This window comes from Coregonus lavaretus, assembly GCF_964263955.1.
Source record: "Coregonus lavaretus genome assembly, chromosome: 8".
NCBI classification, from domain to species: domain Eukaryota; kingdom Metazoa; phylum Chordata; class Actinopteri; order Salmoniformes; family Salmonidae; genus Coregonus; species Coregonus lavaretus.
The window spans coordinates 6811865-6827012 of NC_139995.1; positions in this window are offsets into that span (position 1 = coordinate 6811865).

The window sequence follows — 15148 nt, forward strand, 5'->3', positions numbered from 1 at the left end:
CTTGCGGGGGGGGGTGTTCGCAATCTCTGCTGCTGTGGCAGTCAGCTACATAAAATAATTATATAAAATAATCAAATGTTTTAGGTGAAAAAGTACACATTTCCTGACAAAACATTTATTGATAGTAATTTTGACAAAAATAGCTTATTTGCCCGTATGCTTTCAATAAAACAATACATTTGTCCACAGTTCACAAATTTGTGAATCATGCATTCAATAACAATGGAGCAGAGCGAGGCCTGCATCCAGCAATGTCACGTGACCCGTTTTTGCAGCTGTCTCCGTTCTGCACTCCAGGAAGAGAGAGGGGGAGAGGGACAACTCAACTGAACTAGTTTTAATGTATGGAATCACTTGGGAATTTCAGGATTTGGGGTAAACTTCTCCTTTAACCAGTGAGGTAGAGCAGGTGAGGTAGAGCTAGTGTAGGGCTATAGGACAGCATGCCTCACGACAGTAAAGTGTCTGCAGCAGATGCCCTTTTAGCCAGTGAGGTTGAACGCAGCTAGTGATTGGTGCAAGGCAAGGCTAGCATGCTTGGGGACAGTACAGGAGATGCTGTGTCTTTTAGCCATTGAGGTAGAATGACCGTCACACTACTGTCTGTAACGCAGCACTAGAACACACACACACTCACTGTTGCACACATTATTATCAGTCATTACTATCTCAATGTACCTGTAATAGTAGAAACAGATGATAATACTATACTTCTGCTTTGGGTATGCACTGCAGTGTGTACTCTGAGGAACTAGTAACTGGATGTATAATATATTCTGTCTCTGTAGTTCATTTTGTACCCTAACTTCTGAATGATTCTTCCAACACCATGATTTGGTGATTTCTCTTCTCATTAAATATTGAAACCTTAGCTGCCCAGGAGGCTCACTAAGGAAGCAGAAAATACTTTATTTTTTAAATTCAGCTTGTAGACTAGTAGAAGATTAAATCCATGATGATTGACATCAAAGCAGTTCCACTTCAACATGATATACAGCCTGTTTATTTTTCAGTAGCAGAAAGCTAATTTCCCTGCTGCTATGTTCAACACACACACACGTTCTCTCTCTCACTCACACACACAGACACCACACACACACTCACACACACACACACACACACACACACACACACACACACACACACCCCGCCGCTGACCAAACCCAGTGCATTTATGTTCTGTGTTTCTATTCAGATTGAAAAATGTTGGTTGATAATGACCCGTGCTTTGTAAAATGTCCTCTCCCCTCTAAGCCATGCCTCGGCCTGTTCACTTACTATTGACCATGCAGTGATTATGCCGTTTCTGATTACAACAAGCATGTTGGAAGTCCTGCTGAGCTGTGTCAACGTGTGTGTGTGTGTGTGTGTGTGTGTGTGTGTGTGTGTGTGTGTGTGTGTGTGTGTGTGTGTGTGTGTGTGTGTGGCCATTGTTCATGTGTGATTATGGCTCTGACAGTGTGTGTGTGTCCGTGTGTGAGCACTGTGTTTGTGTGTGGGCAGTGGGCATAGTGTATTGTGTCTGATGGCCATCCCTAAAGGTAGCTGAGAGCCAGTGCAGATGTTGAGAGATACAGCAAGAGAAACCTCTCAAGACATCCCCACACATCAAACATTTAAGGGCTACACTACCCAAAGTGCCAGAGAATATACAGCCAGAGCTCTATTTTCTTGAGTGAATCACACCCTAAAGAATGTTTGATTCGGAAGAACAACACAAGCAAAATGCCTGCAGTGTAAGCAAAACCAACCAAGCTCCAGGCAACAATTTACATTACCAATAATGCTGTAATTACTCTAGTCTAGTAGGCTACCACTATTGCATTGTGAGCTACTTCAGTAGGCTAATTAGGCTACTCTTTAATTGCATTCTAGTAGTTTTTTTGTTATTAGCCTACACAAGTGGAATAAGGCACAATCTATTGGGACAAGAACACTATTCTTCATTGACCAATATAAAGCCTGTGATATACTGCCAGACCGCATAATAGTATAAATACAAACATTCAGTAGCCTAACATTTCTCCATCACTGTAGGCTATTCTCTTGTGGGCTACTTTAAAGAATGAATACAGGAATCTATCTGAACATTATCATAAGGACCATGGCAGTCTTTCCCCATCGCACGTGTGGGACTGTGACTTCTGGAACGAGTACTAACAAAATCTCTCAAATTGAAATTGACAATCATCCTTCTTTGCGTCCTTCCTCCCTTCACTTTACGAACTGGTGTAGCGAACTCTGTTGCATCTGCAAATCCCAACTGTCCAGCCAGCAACATACAAGTAGGATTGAAACATTGTTGTCTAGAATCACATTTGTGGCTCCAGCAACGGCAAAGAATAATTGTTTACAGTAATGCACGGTAATGTAACAGTAAAGTCAGCTAACAGTAACTGCTCAAACGAGGTTTAGACATGCCTACTTGGCACCCTCCCAATGCCGCTATCCTCACTGCTCCGAAAATATCTACTTTCTTTCCCGTTTCATTTGAATCAATCAAACAGAAGAAGCCCTCCACCAAAAACTGACAGCATCTGTAAAATAATATTGTACTCACCCACCGTTACTAGGTTTTCAATAGTTCCAATTTCACTCACTGGGATAAACCTGCAGCAGCGTTAGCGTCCTGTGGCTAACTAGTAGCGAATAGCGATACAGAAGAAAAGCCAGGGAGACAGGGCAGGCAAGAAAACCTATAGCAGCTCTGTCGCTAGTTGCCGCCCACTGCAGATTGAGAACGCCCCTAGCGAGAAGTCACTCCTTGATGGCGGGGCTGGGGATGAGGCAAAGGGAGACGGAGGATACTCGAGTGAAATGCAGACAGACAAAACGTTCAGTGTATGTAGCAGCCAGTTTTTGTATACATTAGAAACAATTCGCAAGCAATTATAAAGCAATATAATATATACGTAGCATAGGGCCGTAGCTCAACTTCTGTGACTTAAATGAGTTTGTACCATGTTTTGTGCTGCTACCATGTTGTGTTGCTACCATGTGTTGCCATGTGGTGTTGCTACCATGCTGTGTTGTCATGTGTTGATGCCATGCTATGTTGTTGTCTTAGGTCTCTCTTTATGTAGTGTTGTGGTGTCTCTCTTGTCTTGATGTGTGTTTTGTTTTATAATTTTAATCCCAGCCCCCTCTCCGCAGGAGGCTTTTTGGTAGGCCCTCATTTTAAATAAGAATTAGTTCTTAACTGACTTGCTTAGTTAAATAAAGGTTAAATACAATTTTAAAAAATAAAAACATTGAAAAATATTAATTCCACAGAAGATAATTCATTCTAAGCACCCTAACTTTACTGACTAATACCCAGAAGAGAAGAAAAAGGCAGTGAATCAATATCTCAAAGCCCATGAAAATTAAATGAGATATGCATATCTCTCTCTCTGGCCCTATTCCCACTACTAGAGATGGAGATTCTGAGGAGCGGAGTGGCAAAAGAGATTTCAACTTTTAAATTCACATTACAACCTTGCCTTACCTTTCGTTGTGGCTGGCAACGCGACATTCTAGGTCTGCAGCTCAAATTGAGCCCCACAGTGGAAATGTCATAATACCCTTAAAACCTAGCAGTCAAACATGGAAATGGTTCCAATCGTTTTTTCACCATTCATTTAATCCATTGTGGATTTTAGAAAGACTTCAAATAAGGGCTGTTTTTCGTGTAGGATTACCCTGGCATGACGTTTTGATAACCGTGTAAATCTCTCTTGACAAGGTGACTTTTGTCCCTATATTCCACTCTATTTACTCTCAGATTCAAAAATGCTAATTAGCATTCAAAGTAGACATCATGCAAGACTACAAATCCCTGCAAGCTCCTGCACATCATCTGCTAGCTACCTTGATCCAAAACGAAAGATAAATTGAACATTTTAATTTACTGTTCAATATTTTATTTAACTAATATTTGTTGTCTTATTTATGCATTTGGTCTTGTGTCTTGTACAGAATACTATCGCAGTAGCAGTCAAATATTTATAATATTCCATGAATAGTAGGCTAGTTCTTTTTACAAAGAAGCTAGCTAGCTTGATGATATTAGCAACATACCCTTATTTTACCAGGTCCTCTTCTCCTTCAGCCAGTGGAGGTCTATATTTAATCCGTTATCATTTCTGCCAACTACTGTATATGAACAAGGTGAAATCTATTTCAATTCATGGTGTCAGAATGCACTGCTGTATCGAAGCAATTCAGAATTAACTTGTTTACATGTTCTGTTGCAGATTCAAAGCTTGATTAACTCATTGCAGAATGTATCCTTAATCATGAATGAATAAGCATATTTATTTGACAAGAATGCAGCTAGTAACCCATCAATCACATCAAACACCTGAATTCCAACAATTACATTGTTTTAAAGAAATCAAAATAGTATACAATGCATAAATATGCCTTTTATACATAACATATAAACATTAAATGATTTATTCATCAATACCACAAACCTGGGACATCGAAGAACATCATATTAACTATTATTACTATCCGAGAGCGCACAGATTCTTCCGATTTTCCATTTTAGGAATTAGACCAGAACAAATAACACAAAATGTAAAACAGCATATTGTGATTTTGGTCAGTGAGTTACCAATAGGAAAGCTGGATGCTTAAGGTAGGTTTTACATAAAATACTAGATCAACTCCAGCAGAATGAGAAACACACTTAACAGACTCAAAACAAGGAAGCCATGCCTAAACGCAGCTATATCAACACCCTTCTTGTCAATTGAACAGGTCCATGTTGCTGCTGTCAATTGTGAGCAGCACATTTACCACCTTATTCAGTTTGAACCCCAGAATAAGCAGGAGGACAGAATTACACAGGTGAAGAAAAGGTAGCAAAAACAGTACACCACTACACTTTTTAAACGTGTTACTGAGTCTAGATGTTATCAAATCAGGAGAAGAACGAGTGAAGGAAGCAGCATAGTGAAAAGGGGTGAAGGTAGGGTATGTTTATTGAGATAAGATGGAGAGTTCCAAAGTTGAGGGACCATGGGGCATAAAAGGCATAGTGTGGAATAAGGGGTAGCTAGAGAGAAGGTTACCCATGGAATAAACATAAAATGGGGTGCTGGTGTGCTTCTGCACCCCTTTAGGTCGTTGTCACAAAAATCCAGCCCATGTCCAGTCATACTCAAGGTCTCAGCATGTGTCCCTCAACGTCATTCCGCCTCAGTTGCAGCATTCAAATCATGGTCATCGTGTGTCTGTGAATCACAACATTAAAGACGATGAGTGATCTCAGCATTTCCCCAAATTGACATGGTGGTTTACACTATGTCTACTGTGTGTGAATGATGGAAGAATCTTACCCCAGCTGTAGGTATATTTCAAATCAAATCAAATTGTATTTGTCACATACACGTGTTTAGCAGATGTTATTGCAGGTGTAGCGAAATGCTTGTGCTTCTAGCTCCGACAGTGCAGTAATATCTAACAAGTAATATATAACAATTTCACAACATATACCTAATACACACAAACCTAAGTAAGGAATGAAATTTAAGAATATATACATATGGACAAGCAATGACAGAGCGGCATGGACTAAGATACAGTAGAATATTATAGAATAGAATACAGTATATACATATGAAATGATTATTGCAAGATATGTAAACATTATTAAGGTGACTAGTGTTCCATTTCTTAAAGTGGCCAGTGATTTCAATAGGCAGCAGCAGCCTCTAATGTGCTAGTGATGGCTATTTAACAGTCTGATGGCCCTTGAGATAGAAGCTGTTTTTCATTCTCTCTGTCCCAGCTTTGATGCACCTGTACTGACCTCGCCTTCTGGATGATAGCGGGGTGAACAGGCAGTGGCTTGGGTGGTTGATGTCCTTGATGATCTTTTTGGCCTTCCTGTGACATCGGGTGCTCTAGGTGTCCTGGAGGGCAGGGTAGTTTGCCTTCGATAATGCATTCGGCAGACCGCACCACCCTCTTGAGAGCCCTGCGGTTGTGGGCGGTGCAGTTGCCGTACCAGGCGGTGATACAGCCTGACAGGATACTCTCAATTGTGCATCTGTAGAAGTTTGTGAGGGTTTTAGGTGCCAAGAAACATATCTTCAGCCTCCTGAGGTTGAAGAGGTTCTGTTGCGCCTTCTTCACCACACTGTCTGCGTGGATGGACCATTTCAGTTTGTCAGTGATGTGTATGCCAAGGAACTTGAAGCTTTCCACCTTCTCCACTGCGGTCCCGTCGATGTGGATAGGGGGGTGCACCCTCTGCTGTTTCCTGAAGTCCACGATCATCTCCTTTGTTTTGTTGACGTTGAGTGAGAGGTTATTTTCCTGGCACCACACTCCCAGACCCCTCACCTCCTCCCTCGTAGGCTGTCTCATCATTGTTGGTAATCAAGCCTACTACTGTTGTGTCGTCTGCAAAGTTGATGATTGAGTTGGAGGCGTGCTTGGCCACGCAGTCATTGGTGAACAGGGAGTACAGGAGGGGGCTGAGCACGCACACTTTGAGTGTGTGTTGTCACTTAGGCCTGCACATCAACCAGTACTGGGACCATTGGAGACTTGGGATGCTTGCTCAAAGTGATGCTTGCATATCTTCGGATCTGCATCTATAAAGGTCAAGTACAAAATTAAGTTAATCTGTGGCTTCGATTGAATTCAAAGTTGACACAAATGATAAACTAAACAATATGATCCAACAAAGTACTACACATATGAAAGACTGTACCACACAGGCCAGTACAATAGCTTACACATGGAGAGGAACCTAAAGGTACATACAGTACCAACCAATACTACTCACCTGACAGACAGGGCAGGTGTGGACCAGTGCTCCCTTGGCTGCAGTCCTCTGGTTCGCAGCTGCTCCCTTCTTCTTAGCAGCTGCCGCCATGGCATCAGTCAACAAGTTCAAGTTCAATTTAAGAGTGGAGCATGCGTTAGATATTAATCTCTAAAACCTCTCAAAAAGCCAGACTAAAATATTACAGCTAGTTAGGGTAGCTAAAAGTCAAAAAGTACTTGAAGTAGGCTACCCACCCCTCACCCACAGACACAAACAAACATTACCAAGAATGCCTAGACCTAGCTTCACCATCTAATTTAGCTCGCTAGTTAACTAGAAAGCTAGACTCTTGGTTTATAAAAGTCAAAGAAAGCTCAAATTATTTTTATGAATTTCTCATGCATTTAAATGACTAGACAAATAGATGGCTAATGTAGCCATCTAGCCAAGCTAATGTTGCTAACTACCTAACAATGATCTAGCTAGCTAGATAATAGCCATTTTCAATTAAAAACCTGCCCAAGACAGTTCACAGAATTGTCAATTTAAACAACTTTAGCCAATTTATTAATAACAAAATGTAGCTAACATTAGATAGTTAATCCAGAGATTCTTACCTTTGCTTCAATTCGGCAGTCTTGTCCAGATCATCATGGCCCTGGTGAGTGACGTGAAGCTTGAGACGGGCATTTGTAGATCTGTATGATAGCCACATTAGCAGCTAATTAGAACTTCATTTTTGGGGGGTAAATACAGGCGAATATATTGATAAATGTCACCTTGTCAGAGAGAGATTTAAACGGTTATCAAAACATCCCGCCAGAGCAAGCCTACACGAAACACAGCCCTTATTTGAAGTGGAACCATTGCCATGTTTGGCGCTAGGTTTTATAGGTATTATGACTCTGTGGTAGACTATTGACCGCAAATATCACAGTAGCCACTAACTATTTAACAATCAGAGCAACTTTTCTTCTAAAACATATTGAAATCTTGAATAATGCAACCAAACCATATTACACTTTTGAATAATGCAACAATCCACAAGCATGTGCAGACAATTAAAGGGTTTATTTTCTCGTCCGTTCACATTAAATTAGCTAACAATACACAGCTAACTCAAAGATTTTTATAACTAACCCAAGATAGACCAGAGCCTGTTGTTTCCAATGGGAGCAAATTAATCATAGTGGGCAGAACAAGCAAGGAGGTGGGCAGAGCCAAGCACGAGCTAGTGAGATCCTATTGGCGTGTTCTAGCATTTATTTGTATATTTCCGTTAGGGAACACCTACTCTGTGAAGTGAGTGTGTGCAATAACTCAATTCGCCCTTGCACTCTCTTTCTAAACAACGCAAGATTAAATTCTACAAAAAACGCAGTTCACTCTGTTTGTTACAGATTCTACTTTTGGAAACAGAAATCTGTATGGAGATCAAATGTTTCATCAATGAGAACATTTGCAGAATGTCAGCCAAAATCCATTTAGCTCCATCTCCAACATTAGCTAGCTAGCTAAACAAAATAATTTCTGCATCCTCACCTAAACACGCTGGCAGTAGCTGAATACTGACGTTTAGCTGAACCATAGCTAGATAGGAGCGCTTAGGCTAAGCTACCATATTAAAGTTACCTTAGAACAAACCAGGCTTCATTTTGTCAATATCATGGAAGTAATTATATGAGGTAAAAACAAAAACATTGATAATTCCCTGGGGAGTTGCTTCTTGCCTGGACCTTGGTGGCTCAGTGCAGTCAAGCAAAAAACTAAAAACACTTTCAGAATTAAACAGACTGTTACTACAATTTCAGGTAAAACTCAATAAAACAAGTCAGAATAGTAGGATACGCAAGGTGCAATTTTGAAACTTTGTTGTGCATCAGCAGTTTTCCTCTTGTTATACACTGAGGTGAACCCAGGTGAAAGCTATGATCCCTTATTGTTAAATCCACTTCAATCAGTGTACAGTTGAAGTCGGAAGTTTACTACATACACTTAGGTTGGAGTCATTAAAACTCGTTTTTCAACCACTCCACAAATTTCTTGTTAACAAACAATAGTTTTGGCAAGTCGGTTAGGACATCTACTTTGTGCATGACACAAGTAATCTTTCCAACAATTGTTTACAGACAGATTATTTCACTTATAATTCACTGTATCACAATTCCAGTGGGTCAGAAGTTTACATACACTAAGTTGACTGTGCCTTTAAACAGCTTGGAAAAGTCCAGAAAATGATGTCATGGCTTTAGAAGTTTCTGATAGGCTAATTGACATCATTTGAGTCAATTGGAGGTGTACCTGTGGATGAATTTCAAGGCCTACCTTCAAACGCAGTGCCTCTTTGCTTGACATCATGGGAAAATCAAAAGAAGTCAGCCAAGACCTAAAAAAATTTGATCCCCTGCTGATTTTGTACGTTTGCCCACTGACAAAGAAATGATCAGTCTATAATTTTTATGGTAGGTTTATTTGAACAGTGAGAGACAGAATAACAACAACAAAATCCAGAAAAACACATGTCAAAAATGTTATAAATTGATATGCATTTTAATGAGCAAATAAGTATTTGACCCCCCCCCCCCCCCCAATTAGAAAGATTTCTGGCTCCCAGGTGTCTTTTATACAGGTAACGAGCTGAGATTAGGAGCACACTCTTAAAGGGAGTGCCCCTACTCTCCGTTTGTTACCTTATAAAATACACCTGTCCACAGAAGCAATCAATCAATCAGATTCCAAACTCCACCATGGCCAAGACCAAAGAGCTCTCCAAGGATGTCAGGGACAAGATTGTAGACCTACACAAGGCTGGAATGGGCTACAAGACCATCGCCAAGCAGCTTGGTGAGAAGGTGACAACAGTTGGTGTGATTATTCGCAAATAGAAGAAACACAAAATAACTGCCAATCTCCCTCGGCCTGGGGCTCCATGCAAGATCTCACCTCGTGGAGTTGCAATGATCATGAGAACGGTGAGGAATCAGCCCAGAACTACACGGGAGGATCTTGTCAATGATCTTGAGGCAACTGGGACCATAGTCACCAAGAAAACAATTGGTAACACACTACGCCGTGAAGGACTGAAGTCCTGCAGCGCCCGAAAGGTCCCCCTGCTCAAGAAAGCACATATACATGCCCGTCTGAAGTTTGCCAATGAACATCTGAATGATTCAGAGGAGAACTGGGTGAAAGTGTTGTGGTCAGATGAGACCAAAATGGAGCTCTTTGGCATCAACTCAACTCGCCGTGTTTGGAGGAGGAGGAATGCTGCCTATGACTCCAAGAACACCATCCCCACCGTCAAACATGGAGGTGGAAACATTATGCTTTGGGGGTGTTTTTCTGCTAAGGGGACAGGACAACTTCACCGCATCAAAGGGATGATGGACGGGGCCATGTACCGACAAATCTTGGGTGAGAACCTCCTTCCCTCAGCCAGGGCATTGAAAATGGGTCGTGGATGGGTATTCCAGAATGACAATGACCCAAAACACATGGCCAAAGCAACAAAGGAGTGGCTCAAGAAGAAGCACATTAAGGTCCTGGAGTGGCCTAGCAAGTCTCCAGACCTTAATCCCATAGGAAACCTGTGGAGGGAGCTGAAGGTTCGAGTTGCCAAACGTCAGCCTCGAAACCTTAATGACTTGGAGAAGATCTGCAAAGAGGAGTGGGACAAAATCCCTCTTAAGATGTGTGCGAACCTGGTGGCCAACTACAAGAAACGGTCTGACCTCTGTGGGGGGGGGGGGGGGGGGGGGGGGTATAGCCTTATTTAGTAAAAGACCAAGTCCATATTATGGAAAGAACAGCTCAAATAAGCAAAGAGAAACAACAGTCCATCATTACTTTAAGACATGAAGGTCAGTCAATACGGAACATTTCAAGAACTGTGAAAGTTTCTTCAAGTGCAGTCGCTATGATGAAACTGGCTCTCATGAGGACCGCCACAGGAATGGAAGACCCAGAGTTACCTCTGCTGCAGAGGATAAGTTCATTTGAGTTACCAGCCTCAGAAATTGCAGCCCAAATAAATCCTTCACAGGGTTCAAGTCACAGACACATCTCAACTGTTCAGAGGAGAATCAGGCATTCATGGTTGAATTGCTGCAAAGAAACCACTGCTAAAGGACACCAATAAGAAGAATAGACCTGCTTGGGTTAAGAAACACGAGCAATGGACAGAAGACCGGTGGAAATGTCTCCTTTGGACTGGAGTCCAAATTTGAGATTTTTGTTAACAACCGCCATGTCTTTGTGAGACGCGGTGTGGGTGAACGGATGATCTCCGCATGTGTAATTCCCACCGTAAAGCATGGAGGAGGAGGTGTTATGGTGTGGGGGTTCTTTGCTGGTGACACTTTCTGTGATTTATTTAGAATTCAAGGTACACATCCAGCATGGCTACCACAGCATTCTGCAGTGATACACCATCCCATCTGGTTTGGGCTTAGTGGGACTATCATTTGTTTTTGAATGACAATGACCCAACACACCTCCAGGCTGCGTAAGGGCTATTTTACCAAGAAGGAGAGTGATGGAGTGCTGCATCAGATGACCTGGCCTCCACAATCCCCCGACCTCAACCCAATTGAGATGGTTTGGGATGAGTCGGACGGCAGAGTGAAGGAAAAGCAGCCAACAAGTGCTCAGCATATGTGGGAACTCCTTCAAGACAGTTGGAAAAGCATTCCAGGTGAAGCTGATAGAGAGAATGATAAGAGTGTGCAAAGCGGTCATCAAGGCAAAGGGGGGCTATTTGAAGAATCAAAAATCAAAAATATATTTTTGATTAGTTTAACACTTTTTTGGTTACTACATGATTCCATATGTGTTATTTCATAATTTTGATGTCTTTACTATTATTTTACAATGTAGAAAATAGTAAAAATAAAGAAAAACCCTTGAATGAGTAGGTGTGCCCAAACCTTTGACTGGTACTGTAAGTGAACTGGCATTGTTGTGCCAGGACAACAACCTCTCCCTCAACGTCAGCAAAACAAAGGAGTTGATTGTTGACTTCAGGAAGCAGAGGAGGGAACATGCCCCGATCCACATCAACGGGACTGCAGTAGAGAGAGTCAGCAGTTTTAAGTGCCTCCACATTACTAAGGATTTGACATGGACCAACAACATCATCACTCTTGTCAAGAAGGCGCAACAGTGTCTCTATTTGCTAAGGCGGCTGAAGAAATATGGTATTCCACACAGGGTCCTATCCAAATACTACCGCTGCACCATCGAACGTCCTGACCGGTTACATAACGGCCTGGTACGGGAATTGCTACGTCCACGACCGCAAGGCCTTCCAGTGGGTGGTGAAGACGGCCCAGCACATCACTGGGACCGTTCTCCCACCCATCAGGGACATCTACTCGAAGTGGTGCCTGAGGAAGGCACCATCAAGGACCCAACACAGGCTAGCGACGAGCTGTTCACTCCCTTCCCGTTGGGCAGACAGTATCGGAGCATGAGGTCACACACATCCACACACACACGCGCGCGCACATACATTCATGCTACACACAATCAACTCCTTTGTTTTGCTGAAGTTGAGGGGGAGGTTGTTGTCCTGGCACCACAACGCCAGTTTACTTACCTCCTCCCTATAGGCTGACTCGTCGTTGATGGTTATCAGGCCTACAACCGTGGCGTCGTCAGCAAACTTGATGATGGAGCTGGTGTCGTGCAAGGCCACGCAGTCGTGGGTGAACAGGGAGTATAGCTGAGGACACACCCCTGGGGGGGCCCTGTGTTAAGAGTCAGTGTGGAGGTGTTACCAATCCTCACAGCCTGTGGTCTGCCCGTCAGGATGTCCAGGATCCAGTTGCAGAGGGTGGTGTCCAGACCCAGGGCTCTGAGCTTGGTGTCGAGCTTTGAGGGAACAATGTTGTTGAATGCTGAACTACAGTCAATGAACAGCATTCTCACATAGGTGTTCCTCTTGGCCTCTTTTTACATCTTACAGGTAAGGGAGACATTAGAAGAGTTTAGTTGAAAATGCACAGAATTTATAAATGTATGCAGGCCTACATACCTTCTATTGTGAAAAATTGATCAAGGATAAAAATGTAACAACTTTTCTGACATAAAGAAAGCAAACATCTGCATATAAGGACACCCTCTATTGGCATATCATGGGTGTTTGGCGAGCTAAACACTGAGACCCAACTCCTTACTTGAGATCCATGCTCTTCATTCAGACTTTTGTGTAAATCATGCATTGAGGTCAATTGCAGATTTATACCAAAACTAGCACACAAGCTACATGTGCGGATCTTAAGTTAGGATTCCTCCCTGAAATAGGAAAAAGGTCTGCCTTGTGGTTAATATCATACTGCACTGCTCAGCTAAAACTACTGCATTTGCTATCTTAGCAGTCTTACTGCTGATTTGCTGAATCTAGGTCAGGAGCGGCAGTGGCTTGACAGTGCAGAGTCATACTGTTACTGTTCCCACACCCCCAGTATTATAACCACTCTCCTCCTCCTCTCATACTATTCTTACAGTACACACCCAGCCTTATAACCCCTCTCCTCCTCCTCCTCCTCCTCCTCCTCCTCCTCCTCCTCTCCTACACCCCTAGCCTCCTAACTCCTCTCCTCCTACTCCCATTTCCATCATAGTTGCTAAGGGTTTTTAGCCATTTGTAGCCGTCGACTGTTTAATATTCTGAACATGTTTCACATTTCAAGACATCATACAGTGGCTGGCTGCTCTACTTTTTATCAAGTGAGAGCAATGTTTTTACACACAATAAACAAAACACAAAAATACAGACCAGGGGATAGAGGGTAGGACTACCTCAGGTTCACTCTCTCTCTCTCACACACACACACACACAGTTTTCTATTGCTATCCTTGTGGGGACCAAATAATTGATTCCCACCCAAAATCCTATTTTCCCTAACCCCTAACCCTAAATCGAACCTTAACCTTAACCCTAAGCCAAACCTTAACCCCAAACCCCCAACCATAAAACTATACACTACCAGTCAAAAGTTTGGACACACCCACTCATTCAAGGGTTTTTCTTTTTTTTAACTTTTTTTTTTCTCACATTGTAGAATAATAGTGAAGACATCAAAACTATGAAATAACACATATGGAATCATGTAGTAACCAAAAAAGTGTTAAACAAATCAAAATATATATTATATTTGAGATTCTTCAAATAGCCACCCTTTGCCTTGATGACAGCTTTGCACACTCTTGGCATTCTCTCAACCAGCTTCATGAGGTAGTCACCTGGAATGCATTTCAATTAACAGGTGTGACTTGTTAAAAGTTAATTTGTGGAATTTTTTTCCTTCTTAATGTGTTTGAGCCAATCAGTTGTGTTGTGACAAGGTAGGGGGGTATACAGAAGATAGCCCTGTTTGGTAAAATACCAATTCCATATTATGGCAAGAACAGTTCAAATAAGCAAAGAGAAACGACATTCCATCATTACTTTAAGACATGAAAGTCAGTCAAAACGGAACATTTCACGGAACATGTTTCTTCAAGTGCAGTCACAAAAACCATCAAGCGCTACGATGAAACTGGCTCTCATGAGGACCGCCACAGGAATGGAACACCCAGAGTTACAGTGGGGAAAAAAAGTATTTAGTCAGCCACCAATTGTGCAAGTTCTCCCACTTAAAAAGATGAGAGAGGCCTGTAATTTTCATCATAGGTACACGTCAACTATGACAGACAAATTGAGAAAAAGAAATCCAGAAAATCACATTGTAGGATTTTTAATGAATTTATTTGCAAATTATGGTGGAAAATAAGTATTTGGTCACCTACAAACAAGCAAGATTTCTGGCTCTCACAGACCTGTAACTTCTTCTTTAAGAGGCTCCTTTGTCCTCCACTCGTTACCTGTATTAATGGCACCTGTTTGAACTTGTTATCAGTATAAAAGACACCTGTCCACAACCTCAAACAGTCACACTCCAAACTCCACTATGGCCAAGACCAAAGAGCTGTCAAAGGACACCAGAAACAAAATTGTAGACCTGCACCAGGCTGGGAAGACTGAATCTGCAATAGGTAAGCAGCTTGGTTTGAAGAAATCAACTGTGGGAGCAATTATTAGGAAATCGAAGACATACAAGACCACTGATAATCTCCCTCGATCTGGGGCTCCACGCAAGATCTCACCCCGTGGGGTCAAAATGATCACAAGAACGGTGAGCAAAAATCCCAGAACCACACGGGGGGACCTAGTGAATGACCTGCAGAGAGCTGGGACCAAAGTAACAAAGCCTACCATCAGTAACACACTACGCCGCCAGGGACTCAAATCCTGCAGTGCCAGACGTGTCCCCCTGCTTAAGCCAGTACATGTCCAGGCCCGTCTGAAGTTTGCTAGAGTGCATTTGGATGATCCAGAAG